General features: G+C 43.1%; 1 protein-coding gene across 3 annotated transcripts in view; it reads left to right on the top strand.

The window, feature by feature from the left end:
* The window catches only part of col14a1a (collagen, type XIV, alpha 1a), a 240,953-nt gene that overhangs the window by 47,190 nt on the left and 176,729 nt on the right, over positions 1-17,034 (top strand). The gene's annotated exons all lie outside the window — the stretch shown is intronic.

The raw sequence follows: 17,034 nt of genomic DNA, 5'->3' as shown, positions 1-17,034 counted from the left end.
TCTATTTATATTTATTTGAGGATTAAGTTCTTTCTCGTTTCAAATTTTTCAATTGTATATGTGTTTGTTTTTGGCATGGGCTTGTGAGACTGTCTCTTCTATGAGTGATGTAAATGTAAATTGAGTCACATTTGGTTCGTTCCACTGAGATGCAGTCAGCGGAGGCATGTGAGGCTCTACCTCATGTGCATCATGTATATACTGTACGAAATTCAGACTATAGACCGCTCCTGACTATAAGCCGCATGTACCCACATTGAAACATGACATATTTGCAAAGACAGACGGTACACAGAAAGAGTTTTAATGATATGCGGCCCCTCAACCCTTTAACAGACAAAAATATGTCTGTTACGATGTCACCAGTTACTAAAATACGTCACGCCAGATCATTGGAAAGTTTATACTCTTGGGATTTAAGATATATTTCAAAATATACTGATCAGAGAAACATCACGATCAGTCTGAAACAAGATACCCTAAAACTATAACGCCAGCGTAACTAATTATTGCGTCCCCTGGCCGCTTTCGACTTCTTTAAATGTCAGTGAAAACGGCTTTGTTATATCAAAGACGATCCATAGAATTCAACCATTTAAAATATTTACTCCCAAACTCACTATTATGCTGACAGATAAATAGAAATCCGAATTTCTGCTTCAATGGACTTTGCTTCTTGTACTCCGTTTGTTTCGTCACATTATCTCCGTTTACACATAAAATAACTTGTAAAATTATTATCAATATGGTAGTTAGCTCTCCCCGTTCGATTGGCACCTTTTCCATGATAAGGGTGTGTACATGCTAGTTTTATTCATGTACAAGGCGCAAAGTTACTTTAAACTTGCATCTACCTCGACACATATATTCCACCTGTCTCACTCTTACCTTTACTGCTCGGGCGCCCCTAGTGGCCGTTAGAAAAATGCAGAAATTAGCCCCATCATTGCATGGGGCTCTGCTACCTTATCGTGGTGGAGGAGTTTGTGTGTCCCAATGATCCTAGGAGCTATGTTGTCGGGGGCTTTAAGCCCCTGGTAGGGTCACCCATGGCAAACAGGTCCTAGGTGAGTGGCCAGACAAAACGCAGATCAGAAGACCCCTAATGATGAGACAAAACTTTGGTCCTCGATTTCCCTCGCCCAGACGCGGGTTACCGGGGCCCCCTTCTGGAGCCAGGCCTGGAGGTGGGGTCAGCTGGCGAGCGCCTGGTGGCCGGACCCTTACCCACGGGGGCCGGCCGGGCACACCCCGAAGGGACGACGTGGGACCCTCTTGCCATGGGCTCACCACCTGTAGGAGGGGCCAAAGGGGTATGGTGCGCAGAGAGCTGGGTAGCAGCCAAGGGAGGGGTCCTTGGCGCGACGATCCCCGGCTACAGAAACTGGCTTTTGGGACATGGAACATTACCTCTCTGGCAGGGAAGAAGCCCGAGTTGGTGCGTGAGGTTGAGTAATTCCGACTAGATATAGTCGGACTCACCTCTACGCATGGCTTGGGCTCTGGTACCAGTCCTCTCGAGAGAGGTTGGACTCTCTTCCACTCTGGAGTTGCCCGTGGTGAGAGGCGCAGAGCCAGTGTGGGCATATTAATTGCTCCACGGCTCGGCGCCTGTACGTTGGGGTTCACCCCGGTAGACGAGAGGGTAGCCTCCATCCGCCTTCGGGTGGGGGGACGGGTCCTGACTGTTGTTTGTGCTTATGCACCAAAGAGCAGTTCGGAGTATCCACCCTTCTTGGGGTCCTTAGAGGGTGTGCTTGAGAGCGCGCCCCCTGGGGACTCCCTCGTACTGCTGGGAGACTTCAACGCTCACGTGGGCAATGACAGTGAGACCTGGAGGGGCGTGATTGGGAAGAACTGCCCCCCTGACCTGAACCCGAGTGGTATTTCGTTATTGGACTTCTGTGCTCGTCATGGTCTGTCCATAATGAACACCATGTTCAGACATAAGGGTGTCCATATGTGCACTTGGCACCAGGACACCCTAGGCCGTAGTTCGATGATCGACTTTGTCATCGTTTCGTCGGACCTGCGGCCGCATGTTCTAGACACTCGGGTGAAGAGAGGGGCGGAGCTGTCAACTGATCACCACCTGGTGGTGAGTTGGCTTCGATGGTGGGGGAAGATGCCGGCCCTACCCGGCAGACCCAAGCGTGTTGTGAGGGTCTGTTGGGAACGGCTGGCAGAATCTCCTGTCAGAAGAAGTTTCAATTCGCACCTCCGGCAGAACTTCGCCCATGTCCCGAGGGAGGCGGGGGACATTGAGTCAGAGTGGACCATGTTCCGCGCCTCCATTGTCGAGGCGGCTGATCGGAGCTGTTGCCGTAAGGTAGTTGGTGCCTGCCGCGGCGGCAACCCTCAGACCCGTTGGTGGTCACCGGCGGTGAGGGATGCCGTCAAGCTGAAGAAGGAGTCTTATCGGGCCTTCCTGGCCTGTGGGACTCTGGAAGCAGCTGGCAGGTATCGGCTGGCCAAGCGGAATGCGGCTTTGGCGGTTGCCGAGGCAAAAACTCGGGCATGGGAGGAGTTTGTCGAGGCCATAGAAACCGACTTCCGAACGGCTTCGAGGAAATTCTGGTCCACCATCCGACGTCTTAGGGGGGGGGAAGCGGTGTGCCATCGACACTGTGTATAGTGCCGATGGGGCGCTGCTGACTTCGACCTGGGACGTTGTGAATCGGTGGGCGGAGTACTTCGAAGACCTCCTCAATCCCACCGGCACGTCTTCCTCTGGGGAAGCAGAGCCTGAGGACTCTGGGTTGGGCTCTCGTATCACTGGGGTTGAAGTCACCGAGGTTGTCAAAAAACTCCTCGGTGGCAGGGCCCCGGGGGTCGATGAGATTCGCCCGGACTTCATTAAGGCTCTGGATGTTGTGGGCGTGTCATGGTTGACGCGCCTCTGCAACATCGCGTGGACATCGGGGACAGTGCCTCTGGACTGGCAGACTGGGGTGGTGGTTCCCGTCTTTAAGAAGGGGGACCGGAGAGTGTGTTCCAACTACAGGGGAATCACACGTCTCAGCCTCCCTGGTAAGGTCTATTCAGGGGTACTGGAGAGGAGGGTCTGCCAGGAAGTCGAATCTCGGATTCAGGAGGAACAGTGTGGTTTTCGTCCTGGCCGTGGAACACTGGACCAGCTCTATACACTCTTCAGGGTCTTTGAGGGTGCATGGGAGTTTGCCTGTCCGGTCTACATGTGTTTTGTGGACTTGGAGAAGGCATTCGACCGTGTTCCTCGGGAGGCCCTGTGGGGGGTGCTTCGGGAGTATGGGGTACCGCACAGTCTTATCCGGGCTTTGCGGTCCCTGTATGCCCGGTGCCAGAGTCTGGTCCGCATTGCCGGTACTAAGTCGGATTCGTTCCCGGTGAGGGTTGGGCTCCGCCAGGGCTGCCCTTTGTCACCGATTCTGTTCATAACTTTTATGGACAGAATTTTTGGGCGCAGCCTTGGCAGGGATGGAGTCCGGTTTGAGGGCCTCAGCATTGCGTCACTGCTTTTTGCAGATGACGTGGTGCTGTTGGCTTCCTCAGGCCTTGATCTTCAGCTCTCGCTGGAGCGATTCGCAGCCGAGTGTGAAGCGGCCGGGATGGGGATCAGCACCTCCAAGTCCGAGGCCATGGTTCTCAGTCGGAAAAGGGTGGTATGCTCCCTCCGGGTCGGGGAGGAGGTCTTGCCCCAAGTGGAGGAGTTCAAGTATCTTGGGGTCTTGTTCACGAGTGAGGGTAGGATGGAACGGGAGATCGACAGATGGGTCGGTGCAGCGTCTGCCGTCATTCGGACCCTGTACCGGTCTGTCGTGGTGAAGAGGGAGATGAGCCGAAAGGCAAAGCTCTCGATCTACCGGTTGATCTACGTTCCTACCCTCACCTATGGTCATGAACTTTGGGTCATGACCGAAAGAACTCGATCCCGGATACAAGTGGCCGAAATGAGTTTCCTCCGCAGGGTGGCTGGATTCTCCCTTAGAGATAAGGTGAGAAGCTCAGTCATCTGGGAGGGACTCGGTGTAGAGCCACTGCTCCTCCGCGTTGAGAGGAGCCAGTTGAGGTGGCTCGGGCATCTAATAAGGATGCCTCCTGGACGCCTCCCTCGGGAGGTGTTCCGGGCATGTCCCACCGGCAGGAGGCCCCGGGGGCGGCCCAGGACACATTGGAGAGACTATGTCTCTCGGCTGGCTTGGGAACGCCTCGGGGTCCCGTCAGATGAGCTGGAGGAGGTGGCTGGGGATAGGGACGTCTGGGCTTCCCTTTTAGCGCTGCTGACCCCGCGACCCGACCTCGGATAAGCGGAAGACAATGGATGGATGGATGGCATTGCATAGGCCGCAGGGTTTAAAGCTTTGAAAAAAGTTGCGGCTTATGGTTTCGAATTTTACAGTGCTCACAATCTTTTCTTTTTCAAATTCGCAAATTTTTCACATTATATTTTTAATGTAATTTCTACAATTAGGATGTACAGTACATATTACTGTGATTAGCTGCCGCGTATTGAGGCACGCAATTCTCTTGCCTCATTGCAGAGGGTGATGGTGAGACCAAGGATTTGATTTGGCACACACCTCAGTCTCAATCAAAAGCATTAGTGATAATATTAGCAAGCTAACAGCAAGTTTTGCCATCCAGGAACGTTACAAGCGCTTTTTTTTTCCACAATTGAGGATTAGTAGCTAATGATGCTTTTATTGGAAGGGAAAGGATGTAATGTATAACTGTGCGTCTACAGATGCAGAGAGAGGCACACAATTTTCTTGATTCATAGCATAGTGCGAAGTGAGATCAAGAATTCTGATTTGGCTAACGCTTAAGCCCCAAACAATAGACTTATTCATAGTATTAGCAAACCAACATCACGTCCAGCCATCCAGTCATTATTTTTCTCATTGCATGGCCTTTTTTCATAATGGAAGATTACCTTTCTATTGAAGCTTTTATTCAAAGGGAGCAGCACATAGACTTAATTTATTAGTAAAGATAAGACAATGCTATAGTTTATATATTGCTATCTTGCTCTGCCAATTAAATGATGATAATTTGAAAGTCTGACTGCGCCTAACCAGACACAAACCTCATGGCACTTTATTGGTAGAAAGTCTGTTTTTGGCACATTGACTCCTGTTTTGTGGATCCTACTAAGAAGGCAACACTTGGCTCAGGGGCCGCATGCAGCTCTTTCGTGCTGCCAAGGGGATCGCTGGCGCTTTTCCAAAAATGTTTACACATTGAAAAAGATGGGGTAGGAAAATATATTTTCATATTAATATGGTTTCTGTAGGAGGATATACATTGAAGAAAATAAGTATTTGAACATCCTGCTATTTTGCTATTTCTCCCACTTAGAAATCATGGAGGGGTCTGAAATTTTCATCGTAGGTGCATGTCCACTGTGAGAGAGATAAACTAAAAAGAAAAATTCAAAAATAGCAGGGTGTTTGAATACTTATTTTCTTCACCGTACATGACACAAACACTTTAAATGTTTCCCTGTGCTGCAAAAACGTGTGTAATAGATATTTCAACGAGAAGCTGGTACGAGTTTATGAGCTACAAGCTGAATTGTGATGCATTCCTCCTTCGCTTTACTCCCTCTCACCACAGCCCTGAGCTTTGTGGCCCAAGCTCCGCACCTTTTAAAGGGGAAGCGTCACCAGCAAGGCAGGTGGCTGTTTTCAACAAACGGCCGTAGACCCCAGAGGTATAAAGAGAAATATAACTGAGAAGGATTTAATGCTTCTTGGACCGAACTATTTGCATTCATTGCCAATGGATTGCCTGAATGTTTGCTCTGTAGAGAGAAGTTATCAAATAACAAAAAGAGTAAGGTGGAAAGAACTTTTGATGAAAAGCATGCTATATTGTGGTTGCATCACTTTCTGGAGAAAGTAGATGAGCATAAACATAGATTTAAATAGACTGCTTCTTCAAACTTCAATACTGCAGCAAGTTTTCCTGCAACACGGGAGATAATAAAGCAAGGAAAACCATTCACTACATGAATGGGTTATTCATTATGATATCAGAACAACTATTTGCAGACTTCAAGAACAAAAGTGAAACAATGCAGAAAATTAAAGAACCCAACTTGGTCCTTTTGATAGTAGTCTATAATAGCTAATATAGATACAGACAGCGTGCAGCATATTTGGGATTATAAAAGGCTTTAATTTTTTTGAGCTCCGGACAAATGTTTTTTGGGGTTCAATACGGCTCTTTTATCATTTTGCGTTGCTTACCCCTGATCTTGCCTGTCTTTGAATCCTGACACCAACATGATGTTGCAGATGCTGAACACAAACTCTGTGCGACTTTTATCTAATACTCAGACTCTTCCACCAAAGAATCTGAGGTTTTCAATGCTAAGTCACACATAATTCAATCTTCCACAGTAACAAAAAATAAAGAAATGGTCTCCTGATCTTTTAAAATGATTTCTCAAACTTGCCCGCATTTGTCGCAGAACCATTATAATGGTCAGAGACAGTGCATCAAGATCAAACTTTACAATCGCATAATTTTCTCCGTCTTTGCTCCTCCTCGACTTCCTCTGTAGATACATTAGACAAGAGAATTTCTCTCTGGCTTTTTTATCACAAGCACTCGCTGCAGCAGAGGTGACCTTCATTAGCGTAGTGCCTCACATCTCTCCGGGTTTATAATAGTATGGCGCTGTGCGTCACTAAAGTCAATGAATGCATCGCGGTTCTCCGAGCTTTTGTGCACCGCGCTGATGATAATAATGTCACGCTCCGGATGAGTGAAAGGCTCTTTCATGCTCTGCTGTGACTTGGGAAGGGTTTCTTTCAAATGTCGGTGTCAGTGCGTGTGTTTGTTTCCTTTTAATGAATGCTTCCCGTGCGAAACGTGTATTCCTAAACATGAGCCCTTTTGAGTTTATTATGGAGTGTAGTAGGAGGTCCCCAGTGTGGGGTTATTTTTGAAGCATTTCATTGATGTGGGACTCTATGGAAAACACATTGATAGTTGTATGCATGTCACTTAATTGATAGTATGAAGAGATAGAGAGAGATAGTAGTTCTAAATTCAGTGAAACAAAATCTTTTCGTCATCTTGTTCTCTTTTATACGTTTTTTTCCCTCATGCATGTTTCTGCAGTTGTATGTGTATCGAAGGTACTAAGCACATTTATCTGAATTTTATTTACAAAAGCAAGTACTTTTAGATCAGGTAATTAACATATTAATTTAGTGATCTTGAACGATGATTTCTTCCTGACAAGTCACACTTCTTGTTTTATGAACTAAAATTTTTAAATAGTATCATTGAAAAACATAAAAAAAACTCTTAACAGTGTCGGTAACACTGACTTCTGTATATAGTGAAGAAAGTAAGTATTTGAACACCTGAGAAAATGAATGTTAATATTGGGTACAGTAGCTTTTGTTTGTTATTACAGAGGTCAACCGTTACCTGCAGTTTATCACCAGGCTTGCACACACTGCAGGAGGGATCTTGGCCCAATCCTCCACACAGATCTTCTCAAGTTCAGTCAGGTTTCTTGGTTGTCGCTGAGAAACACAGAGTTTGAGCTCCATCCAAAGATTTTCGATTGGGCTCAGGTCTGGAGACTGCCTGGGCCATGCTAGAACCTTGTATGCTTCTTACAGAGCCTGGTTTGACTGGCTGTGTGCTTCGGGTCGTCTTGTTGGAAGACCCAGCCACGACCCATCTTCAATGCTCTGGCTGAAAGACGGAGGTTGTTCCCCAAAATCTCACAATACATGGCCCCAGTCATCCTCTCTTTAATGCAGTACACTCGTCCTGTCCCATGTGCAGAGAAACGCACACATGCTTCACATTAGGGATGGTGTTCTTCGGATTGTACTCTTAATTCATCTTCCTCCAAACACGCTTAGTGGAATTTTAATCAAAAAGTTCTATTTTGGTCTCCTCTGACCACAAAACTTTCTCCCATGACCCATCTGTATCATCCAAATGGTCATATGCAAACTTGCCTTGACATGTGCTGGTTTAAGCAGGGGAACCTTTCGTGCCATGCATAATTTCAGACCATGACATCTTAGTGTATTACCTACAGTAACCTTGAAAACGGTGGTCCCAGCTCTTTTCAGGTCACTGATCAATTTTTGTCACTTAGTTCCGGGCCGATTCCTCACCTTTCTTAGAATCATTGAGACCCCACGAGATGATGTCTTGCGTGGGGTTCCACTCTGATTACGAATGACCGTCATGTTTAGCTTCTTCCATTTTCTAATGATTGCCCCAAATTGCACATCTATTGCACATCTGGTTAGCTACTCTTCTTGCACTATCGGCACTATGGTAAAATACTACACGTAGCCAAAATACAATACAACATTATTTATATCTGTACATTCAAGGAAACTGTGGGGGTCAGATGCATCGACATTTCGTTCTGTATACACGTGTACTAGAATGACAATAAAGTAGATCTGAATCTGAATCTGAATCTGAACAGTGGACCTTTTTTCACCAAGCTGCTTGGCAATTGAACCTTAACCCTTCCCAGCCTTGTGGAGGAGTACATTTTTTTCTCTGGTGTCTTTGGACAGCTCTTTGGTCTACGCCATGTCAAACGGGTGCGTCTGATTCAGGATGACACATGGAGTGCAGGTGGACTTGTAATGGGCAGACTAAAAGGTCTTTCAGGGTCCAAGTTCTAGATGATACACAGGTGTTCAAATACTTATTTGCAGCTGTATCGCACAAATAAATTGTTAAAAAATCATGCATTGTGATTTCTGGATTTTTCTTTTTAGTTTATCTCACTCACAGTGGACATGCATCTACGATGAAAATTTCAGAGCTTTCTATGATTTCTTAGTTGGAGTAAATAGCAGAGTGTTAGAATACTTATTTTATTCACTGTACATTGAATGTCCATTTTGTTTTATTCTTATTTAAAGGGTGAAAATGTATTATTTGGCAGCTGCTAATGGTAAACATTTCCTCAATCAATGACAAAAAACCCCACAATATTTATTTCAATAGTAAGCAAATATACTGGACATGAACCATCATATAAACATGCAACGTTCTAGGGTGGAGATCACAAAGGGATATTGTCTTTTGGTCGGGGTAATTAGCTAATGCGTACCAAAAAACATTGATATTGTATATATAGTACCTATAAACCATCAGTGAAATAATAGTATATAATGAGAACTACCCTTAGAAGACTTTGCTGCTTTAATCACCTAATTTTTAATAATCGTCCCTATCGTCTATTTGTAATGGCCATATTTCTTAGTGGTAGTCTTGCTTCCCCCTTTATCATCACTAAAGGTCGTGGAAAACATCGCTAAATAAATTAAAGTGTGTTGCACAAGATTCTGAACTGAATGAAGGGATGTGAAGGGAGCATTATGAGAGAAAGTTTAGCCAGGTCAAGTCAAGTCAAGTCACATTTATTTATATAGCCCTTAATCACAAAAATGTCTCAAAGGACTGCACAGGATTAACATTACAAAATTACACAATTACTTGATCTTAAACCAGCAAGCGGGCAAGGAACAACTCAAAAACCTCAGTGTGAGGAAAAAAGAGAAACCTTGAGAAAGGACCTCACATGTGGTAATCCCCCTTCCAGGATTGACCAGGTTGAATTACAATTAGCATTACTGTACACATAATAGTAAACATTAGGTAAGATGTTGAAGATGTCCGGAACGAGCATAACACCAACGACGCCCCCAGCCTGTAAACTAGTCCAGAAAGTCTATGACGGCCATGACGCTGCTTCCCATCTCTGCCAGCTGGTAAATGCAGGGGTTGACATGCTGCAGGTCAGACGCTGGTCCGCTGACTCATCTCAAATTATCCTTCTCCTTCGTATCAGCCAGGCAGGCGTCGGAAAAAGACAGGACAAAACAGAATATGAGGTGGGCATCAATCATACGCTTTGGAATAGAAGTGTGTCTTAAGCCTTGATTTAAAAACTTCCGTTGAGGTTGCAGATCTTATCTCCAGAGGCAGGGCATTCCATAACACCGGGGCCCGGATGGAGAAAGCTCTCGAGCCTGCAGACTTCTTGGCTCTCGGAGTCACAAGTAGACCGGCATTTTCCGAGAGCAGACTCCGTGCAGGAACATAGGGGGAAATCAAATCGGAGAGATAAGAGGGTGCAAGCCCATGCAAACATTTATATGTTAATAAGAGAACCTTAAAGTCACATCTTAAGTGGACTGGGAGCCAGTGCAAGTTGGCCAATACAGGAGTAATATGCTCAAACTTTTTGGTCTTAGTCAAAAGTCTAGCTGCCGCATTCTGAACCAGCTGCAAACTTTTAATGCTAGACATCGGGAGACCAGAAAGCAATACATTACAGTAATCAAGCCGAGAAGTAATAAACGCATGAATTAAAACCTCTGCATCTGATTGGGACAGCATCGAACAAATATTACGGAGGTGGTAGAAACCTATTCTAGTAATATTTTTCACGTGTAACCGAAACGACAGATTAGGATCAAATATAATACCTAGATTTTTGACCGAGTCACTATGCTTATCGGCCTCTTCATGATGCCATGGCTCAAACCAATAGCATAGCAGAAAACTTATACCGGTATGACGTCCTACCTGACAGGTATCTTATAGACGTTTTAGGCAAATGACTCACACAGTCATACGCATGAACATGGCATAGTAAGAATTTTGTATGTTTTTGGGCACGCAGACAAATGGGCAGCTGATGTCCCATGGTGGGTAATGTTTCATAATGAGGGAACAAAAAACATTGTATTCCACATCATTATATGAAAACATGTAGAAACGGCGTAACGCGGGGTTTACTGTATCAGTCTTTAATCATTTTTTAAATCACATTTTTATCTCATTACATTTAAAGAGCAGTTTTGCTTCCATGCTTCCTTTTACTGTCCCTTCCAAGATATTATTTTTAGCAAGCACTCAAGTGTCCTTTACTTCAGTAGTTATTTTCTTCTTGGACTTGTTTTGTTGGGGTCTTGTTTGTCTGAAATTGCGTTGGCTACTGTGTTTTTCTTTTCTCATTTAAATAAAGTCAGATACGTTTTCTATAGCTGACCACAGCCTAAAATTGGGCAAAAAAAATGCATTTAGGATTCGTACAGGTGCTTGGAATTCTTGACAATGCTTGAATTCTAATGTGTTTTAAGGGTTGAAAAGTGCTTGGATTTTGGGTGAAGTGCTTTTAAATTATTGAAACTGTTGCCATTATTCTCAACAAGACTGACACTGGTCTCCGTGACTTCGCTTTGCTATTGAATTTCTTCTTCCCTCGTGATTAACGGCAGCTGGCATTAGTTTCTATGGCATCGTCTTATAAAACCTCATTGCGTCTTATGCAGTGTCATTGCAGGACAAGTGCATGCTACACCTAAACAGGGCAATATTAAATGTGTATAAGTGCACGAATTACATATCAATTAAGGATATTTCTTATGAGCCATGTTGATTGTTGAGGTAGTGTTTCCCAGTGGTAAATTGTAATGGGAATAACTTCCTGTAACTGAAAATGTAAGCTACCTATTCCTGTCATTTTACCTAACAACTATAGGGGGAGAGATTTGTTTCAGAAAATGTTCACACATGTATTGTTCAGATTCACAAATATAATCCCCATTAACTCAAAATCTAACCGCTTCAGGGTGTCCCCTGCCCACTGCCTGAAGATAGCTTGGATGGGCTCCAGCACGCCCGCGACCCTACTGAGGATAATCCGTGCAGATAATGGATGGATGGATGGAACTCAAAATCTAAAAATAATATGCATTGATAAATTCACACACAAGATTAAAAATCCCATATGTAAATTGCAGATATGTTTTTGGCTCTGAAAAATGCACGATTCATTCTGGACTTTGTCTTATAATGGTCCTGGAGAATATGGAAAATCGGCTTTAAAAGTCTTGAAAAAGTGCTGGAAATTGGCCATGAAAAAGGTGTGCGAACCCTGTACATTGAGGAGCCCTATAGGAAATACGTCATATTTGTGATGTTCCCATGGCTCCTGTTTATTATATTCGCGGAGCACAGCCACAGACAACCGATTGTATTAGATGTTGCCAATATTCAGTGTGCATTGAGCGTCCTCTACTCTCTCCTTGGAGGTTTTATATCAAACCAGAGTCGCAGGAATGACAACACATTTGCTTGTTTTGCCTGTAAAAGCAAACTCATTAGCTGGACTTGTGTAAGACAGTGATGTATTTTCATTGGAAATCACCGATGTTTCCTCAAAAATCATCAGAGATAGACTATTATTTAGACAGTTGTGGAGCATCTGATCCAACAGTGACATTCATGTGTGTGGGAAAGTAGTAATACAGAAATGGATCACTGTTCATCGAATAATGGTTCTTGGAAATCTGATTTTGTTTCATTTAATATAAAACCTTATTATTGAAATTTAGCTTTCAAATTTTAAAACTTTAGTATTCTCTTTTTAAATATCACCTTTTTACTTTTATTTTTCTTGCACACAGTGTTGTTGCTATGAAAAGAGTAAGTGGAAAATAAGCAAAGCACCCATTTTAATGGATGTCAGAAGGCTGCCATTTTGACACTTGTTCTGCAATAGCTCATTAGTGCTGGGTCATCGTGATTTTCTAGTAAAACGATCCTCTGAGTGATTGACTGAGTCTATTTAAACAGACTTCCAATAATTAGAATAGAAAAGAGTTGATATCAGAGTTGTGAAACATTGTATGCAACAAGATTGGACAGGGTGCTCCAGGGTTAAACATATAATAAAGACTTATTATATACTACTTATTTAACTTTAATCAACCTGGTAATAACATTAATTGTTACTTTAAGTCAAGTCAAGTCAGTATTTGAACAACCGATCAGCTCAGAAAAGCAATGATCTGTGATCGTATTCTATAATGATTTAAATCATCTGTATTTCAGAAAAGCAAATTCTTTATTTTCAGCCAACAATTAGTTGCAAATTGTCCGCCTCCTACAACAGAATAAATAAATGGATTTTGCTGCCAAAATGAAAAATATTCTGTAATTAGGGTGCCTTTTTTTAGACCAATGTTGGACATATTGTGCAAAACCTAAATGTTCCCTTTCAAAGAAACAAATCAAAAGGAAAAAATCAAATTACTGCAAATAGTTAAAACAATAATTCTAAGTTTTAAAGAGACAAAACGCCTTTTGGTGGCGGATAAAAAGCAAAAAGTTAATGAATTATTGTATAAACATGGATTTTTTCCAACTACTTGTAGGTTGAGAAACGTTGGTTTATTTTACAAAATATGAGGCTCACCTAGAAGAAGCTGACATGACTGTCTGCCTTACTGCAGCTACAAGTACCCAAAGGTCCCAAAACCCTACACCTACATCCTGGAGAAGTTGGACAAAGTTGTGCAAGTAAATAAAAGTATTAAGGGGCAATTTGGTCACTTTGAGTCTCCTTGGTTTGTATTTTCTTTTGTTCTTTCTAGCACTGGTTTTCAGTTGAACTACACTATACAGTGAAATCCAGTGGTCGAATAGTATACAATGTCTCTTTGAAATGAGACTAATGACCACAAAGTTGATAAATAATGGATATTTAATATAGTACTAATAAAATACACCATATTTGTTTTATGTTCATTTAAAATAATGCTACAAATTCTTTTTTTAATTTAAATAAAAGCAGAATTATTTGCAAAATGTGCAAAATGATTTGCTTTACTGCATAAATATGCTATTTTTTTACGGGTTTGACTCATTTTATTAGACAAATGCATTTAAAATATAGGAAAAGGGTACAAAAATAAGTTGAAAACAATGGTGTAGTTTGGGCGTGGATAGAGGGAACGTGTACTCGCCAATATTGAGAAATCATTGTTAGGTCCCCACCAATTATATGTGATCACACAAAATGCGCTACGTTCCAAGCAATGCCAAGATCATACATATGCCGTTGGTTGAAAATATACTAAAATTTGAAAAAAAAGGAAACTATTTAATTTTTCTGCCAACCCATTTTTTTTGCACTGTGAGATCTAGCAATCATGGTTTTCTATAGTATGAGGTAAATTTCCCTGAACTAATGCAAATCAAAAGCAAAACGGCGAATGTCTCGAAAACCACCAAACAAGAATCGTCCAGTGTCACATACTCTTAAATGAGCAATAGAGAGAGAAAAACCACCCCCATTTTTTCAATACACGTGTGAACTAAAGGTAATAGGATAAGCCTGATTCCCGCCTTCTTCCAACACACACATGCCATGCACCCAAGGGACAAATGTAGTTAAGGTTGAACTGGAGGCCAATGAGATTCTGTTTACTATGACTGCTCCAATTGTAGAAGATGGAAGGGAGAGTCATCTCAGAGCGCATGTGTCAAACTCATGGCCTGTAGGCCAAACGCAGTCCGCTACATCATTTTATGTGGCTCGCGAGAGCTTGAAATGTCTGAACCCCTAAAAATAAACGGGTCAAAAGAGTGCTCTGACTCTAAATTATCTGTCGACTATCATATCTGCAAAGTGATGGCTCTGCGCCACTAGATGCCAGAACTTCTATATTGATAAATTATGCTAAAAATCTCATCTTATCTCATTAGCTGCACCGCTTATCCTCAGTAGGGTAGCGGGGGTGCTGGAGCCCATCCCAGCAATCATCGGGCAGTGGGCAGGGGACATCCTGAACTGGTTGCCAGCCATTCGCAGGGCTAAAAATGTCCAAGAATATTCGTTATACAGTGATAATTCTACATACAGTACAAATTAATTCCCGGATCATGCTCTAATCCAGAATTGTTTGTATGTTGAGCGATTTTTCCCGATATGAAAGAACTGAACACCAATCCGTTTTGCCGCCTACCAAAAGCAGCCCTTAAAACACAACTTAAAATACATTTTCATGACAATACCTCCTGGAATAGTTCTTGATATAAAAATACAGTAATACGATGGATAAGATGATAATGCAATTGCTTTAAAGCGGTCTTGAGTGGTAACATTCTCGTAACTCAAATTTTCTATTTTATGCCGAGCAAACTTTTTGCTCGGAAGACTTTGCAGAGCTCAAAGCTTGAGGAATTTGTACGTGGAGTTATCACTTTATTTATTTTTGACATATTTTTAACATGGGCAGCACGGCGGCGCAGTGGTTAGCGCATGTGCGGCACAGTTCATGTCTTGGGAACCTCCTGCGTGGGTTCAAATCCAGCTCCAGACTTCCTGTGCGGAGTTTGTATGTTCTCCCTGTGCTTGCATGGGTTTCCTCCGGGCACTCGAGTTTCCTCCCACATTTAGGTGAATTGGTCGGTCCAAATTGTCCCTAGGTGTGAATGAGCGAGTGAGTTGTCTGTCCCCGTGTGCCCTGCGATTGGCTGGCAACCAGTTCAGGGTGTCCCCTGCCTACTGCCCGATGATTGCTGGGATGGACTCCAGCCCCCCCGCGACCCTACTGAGGATAAGCGGTGTAGCTAATGAGATGAGATGAGATATTTTTAACATGGCAGCACGGCGGATGAGAGGTTAGCACGTCCGCGGCACAGTTCCGAGGTCGTGAGAAGAACCTTCCTGTGTGGAGTTTGCATGTTCTCTCCGTGCTTGCGTGGGTTTCCTCCAGGCACTCCTGATACTTCCCTCATTCTAAAAAAATACATTTCAGGTTAATTGGCCGGACCAAATTGTCCCTAGGTATGAGTGAGCAAGGGAGTTGTTTATGTCTGTGTGCCCTGCGACTGGCTGGCAACCAGTTCGGGGTGTCCCCTGCCCACTGCCCAAAGACGACTGGGATGGGCTCTAGCACCCCCGCAACCCTACTAAGGATAAGCGGTGCAGATAATGGATGGATATATGTTATATCGAGAATGTGAGTTGACATTTTTTCGATGCAACTGTCATGTTTGTGACTTGCATAATTAATAGATTTAGATTCACTTTACATAAAGGAGTCAATTTATATTACATACGCATTACATTGATAGTTCTAAGTTACATCAGGCCCTTCGAGGACAGCCATTATGCTGAAGTTGCCCTCGGTGAAAATGAGTTTGACACCCTCGTCTTAACGCGTCACCCTGACAATGTCCAACTTTTTGTTCTACCTTTTTTATTTGACACTTTCTTTTGCTCTGGAATGATCTCTGCTGAAGGGCTTTATTTGCATTTTACTTTTGTTGGTAACATACCAGAGATGCAGGTCAAAATAACTAAAAGTAAGAAATAGAATATTTAAAATAAACATGATTCTTTTTTTGCCAAGGTGTCAAGAATTTATTTGAAGTGCAAAGGTAATCAAAACCGGATACCAAAAAATACCTTTTATGTGATCTTGAATCTGGATGTTGGATACAGTAATCCCTCGGTCATCGCGGTTAATGGGGACCAAAACCACCTGCGAAAAGTGAAAATGTTTTTTTTTAAAATTATTTTATTTTATTATTATTTTTTTTCATCTCATTAGCTGCACCGCTTATTCTCAGTAGGGGGTCTGGTGCCCGCCCCGAGACTGGGAGGTTGTGGTTCAAGCCTCGGCCCAGTCCTACCTAAGACTTAAACGTTGGTACCCGTTTCCTCCCTGCTTGGCGTTCCGCGTTAGGGGTTGGAATTGGGGGGGTCGGTCACCTAATGACTCCCAACACCTTAGTTGGGTTGAGCGAGGGGGCTGGGAATCCCCTCCTCTGAATCAACGTCCTAAAAAGAGTCAGAAATGACTCTAGCCACCTCCCACTAGGGGGATATGGCTGTGGTATATATTATTATTTTTTAGACCCGGTTAATGGGGACCAAAACCACCCACGAAAAGTGAAAATATGGGAAGTAGCGACCCCCCTTCAAAAATGCTTAATTTTATTTATTTTTTTAATTATTATTTTATTTTATTATTATTATTTTTTAGACCCGCGAAGCTCTGAACCCGCGAACGTGGAACCGCGAAGTAGCGAGGTCCCACTGTTCCATGTTTTTCAGACCAATACAAATAACAATATTCAGATCCTTTTCAATAAATACATATAAATACCAACTTATTTTTCTATAAAACTGTTTTAAAATGATTGAAACTACAACATACTTCCAATTTCAAGTTCGTGATTGTAAAA

This window comes from Urocampus carinirostris, chromosome 2, assembly GCF_059441175.1.
Source record: "Urocampus carinirostris isolate Australia breed hairy pipefish chromosome 2, RoL_Ucar_1.0, whole genome shotgun sequence".
NCBI lineage: Eukaryota > Metazoa > Chordata > Actinopteri > Syngnathiformes > Syngnathidae > Urocampus > Urocampus carinirostris.
This window is presented reverse-complemented; position numbering and strand designations above follow the sequence as displayed.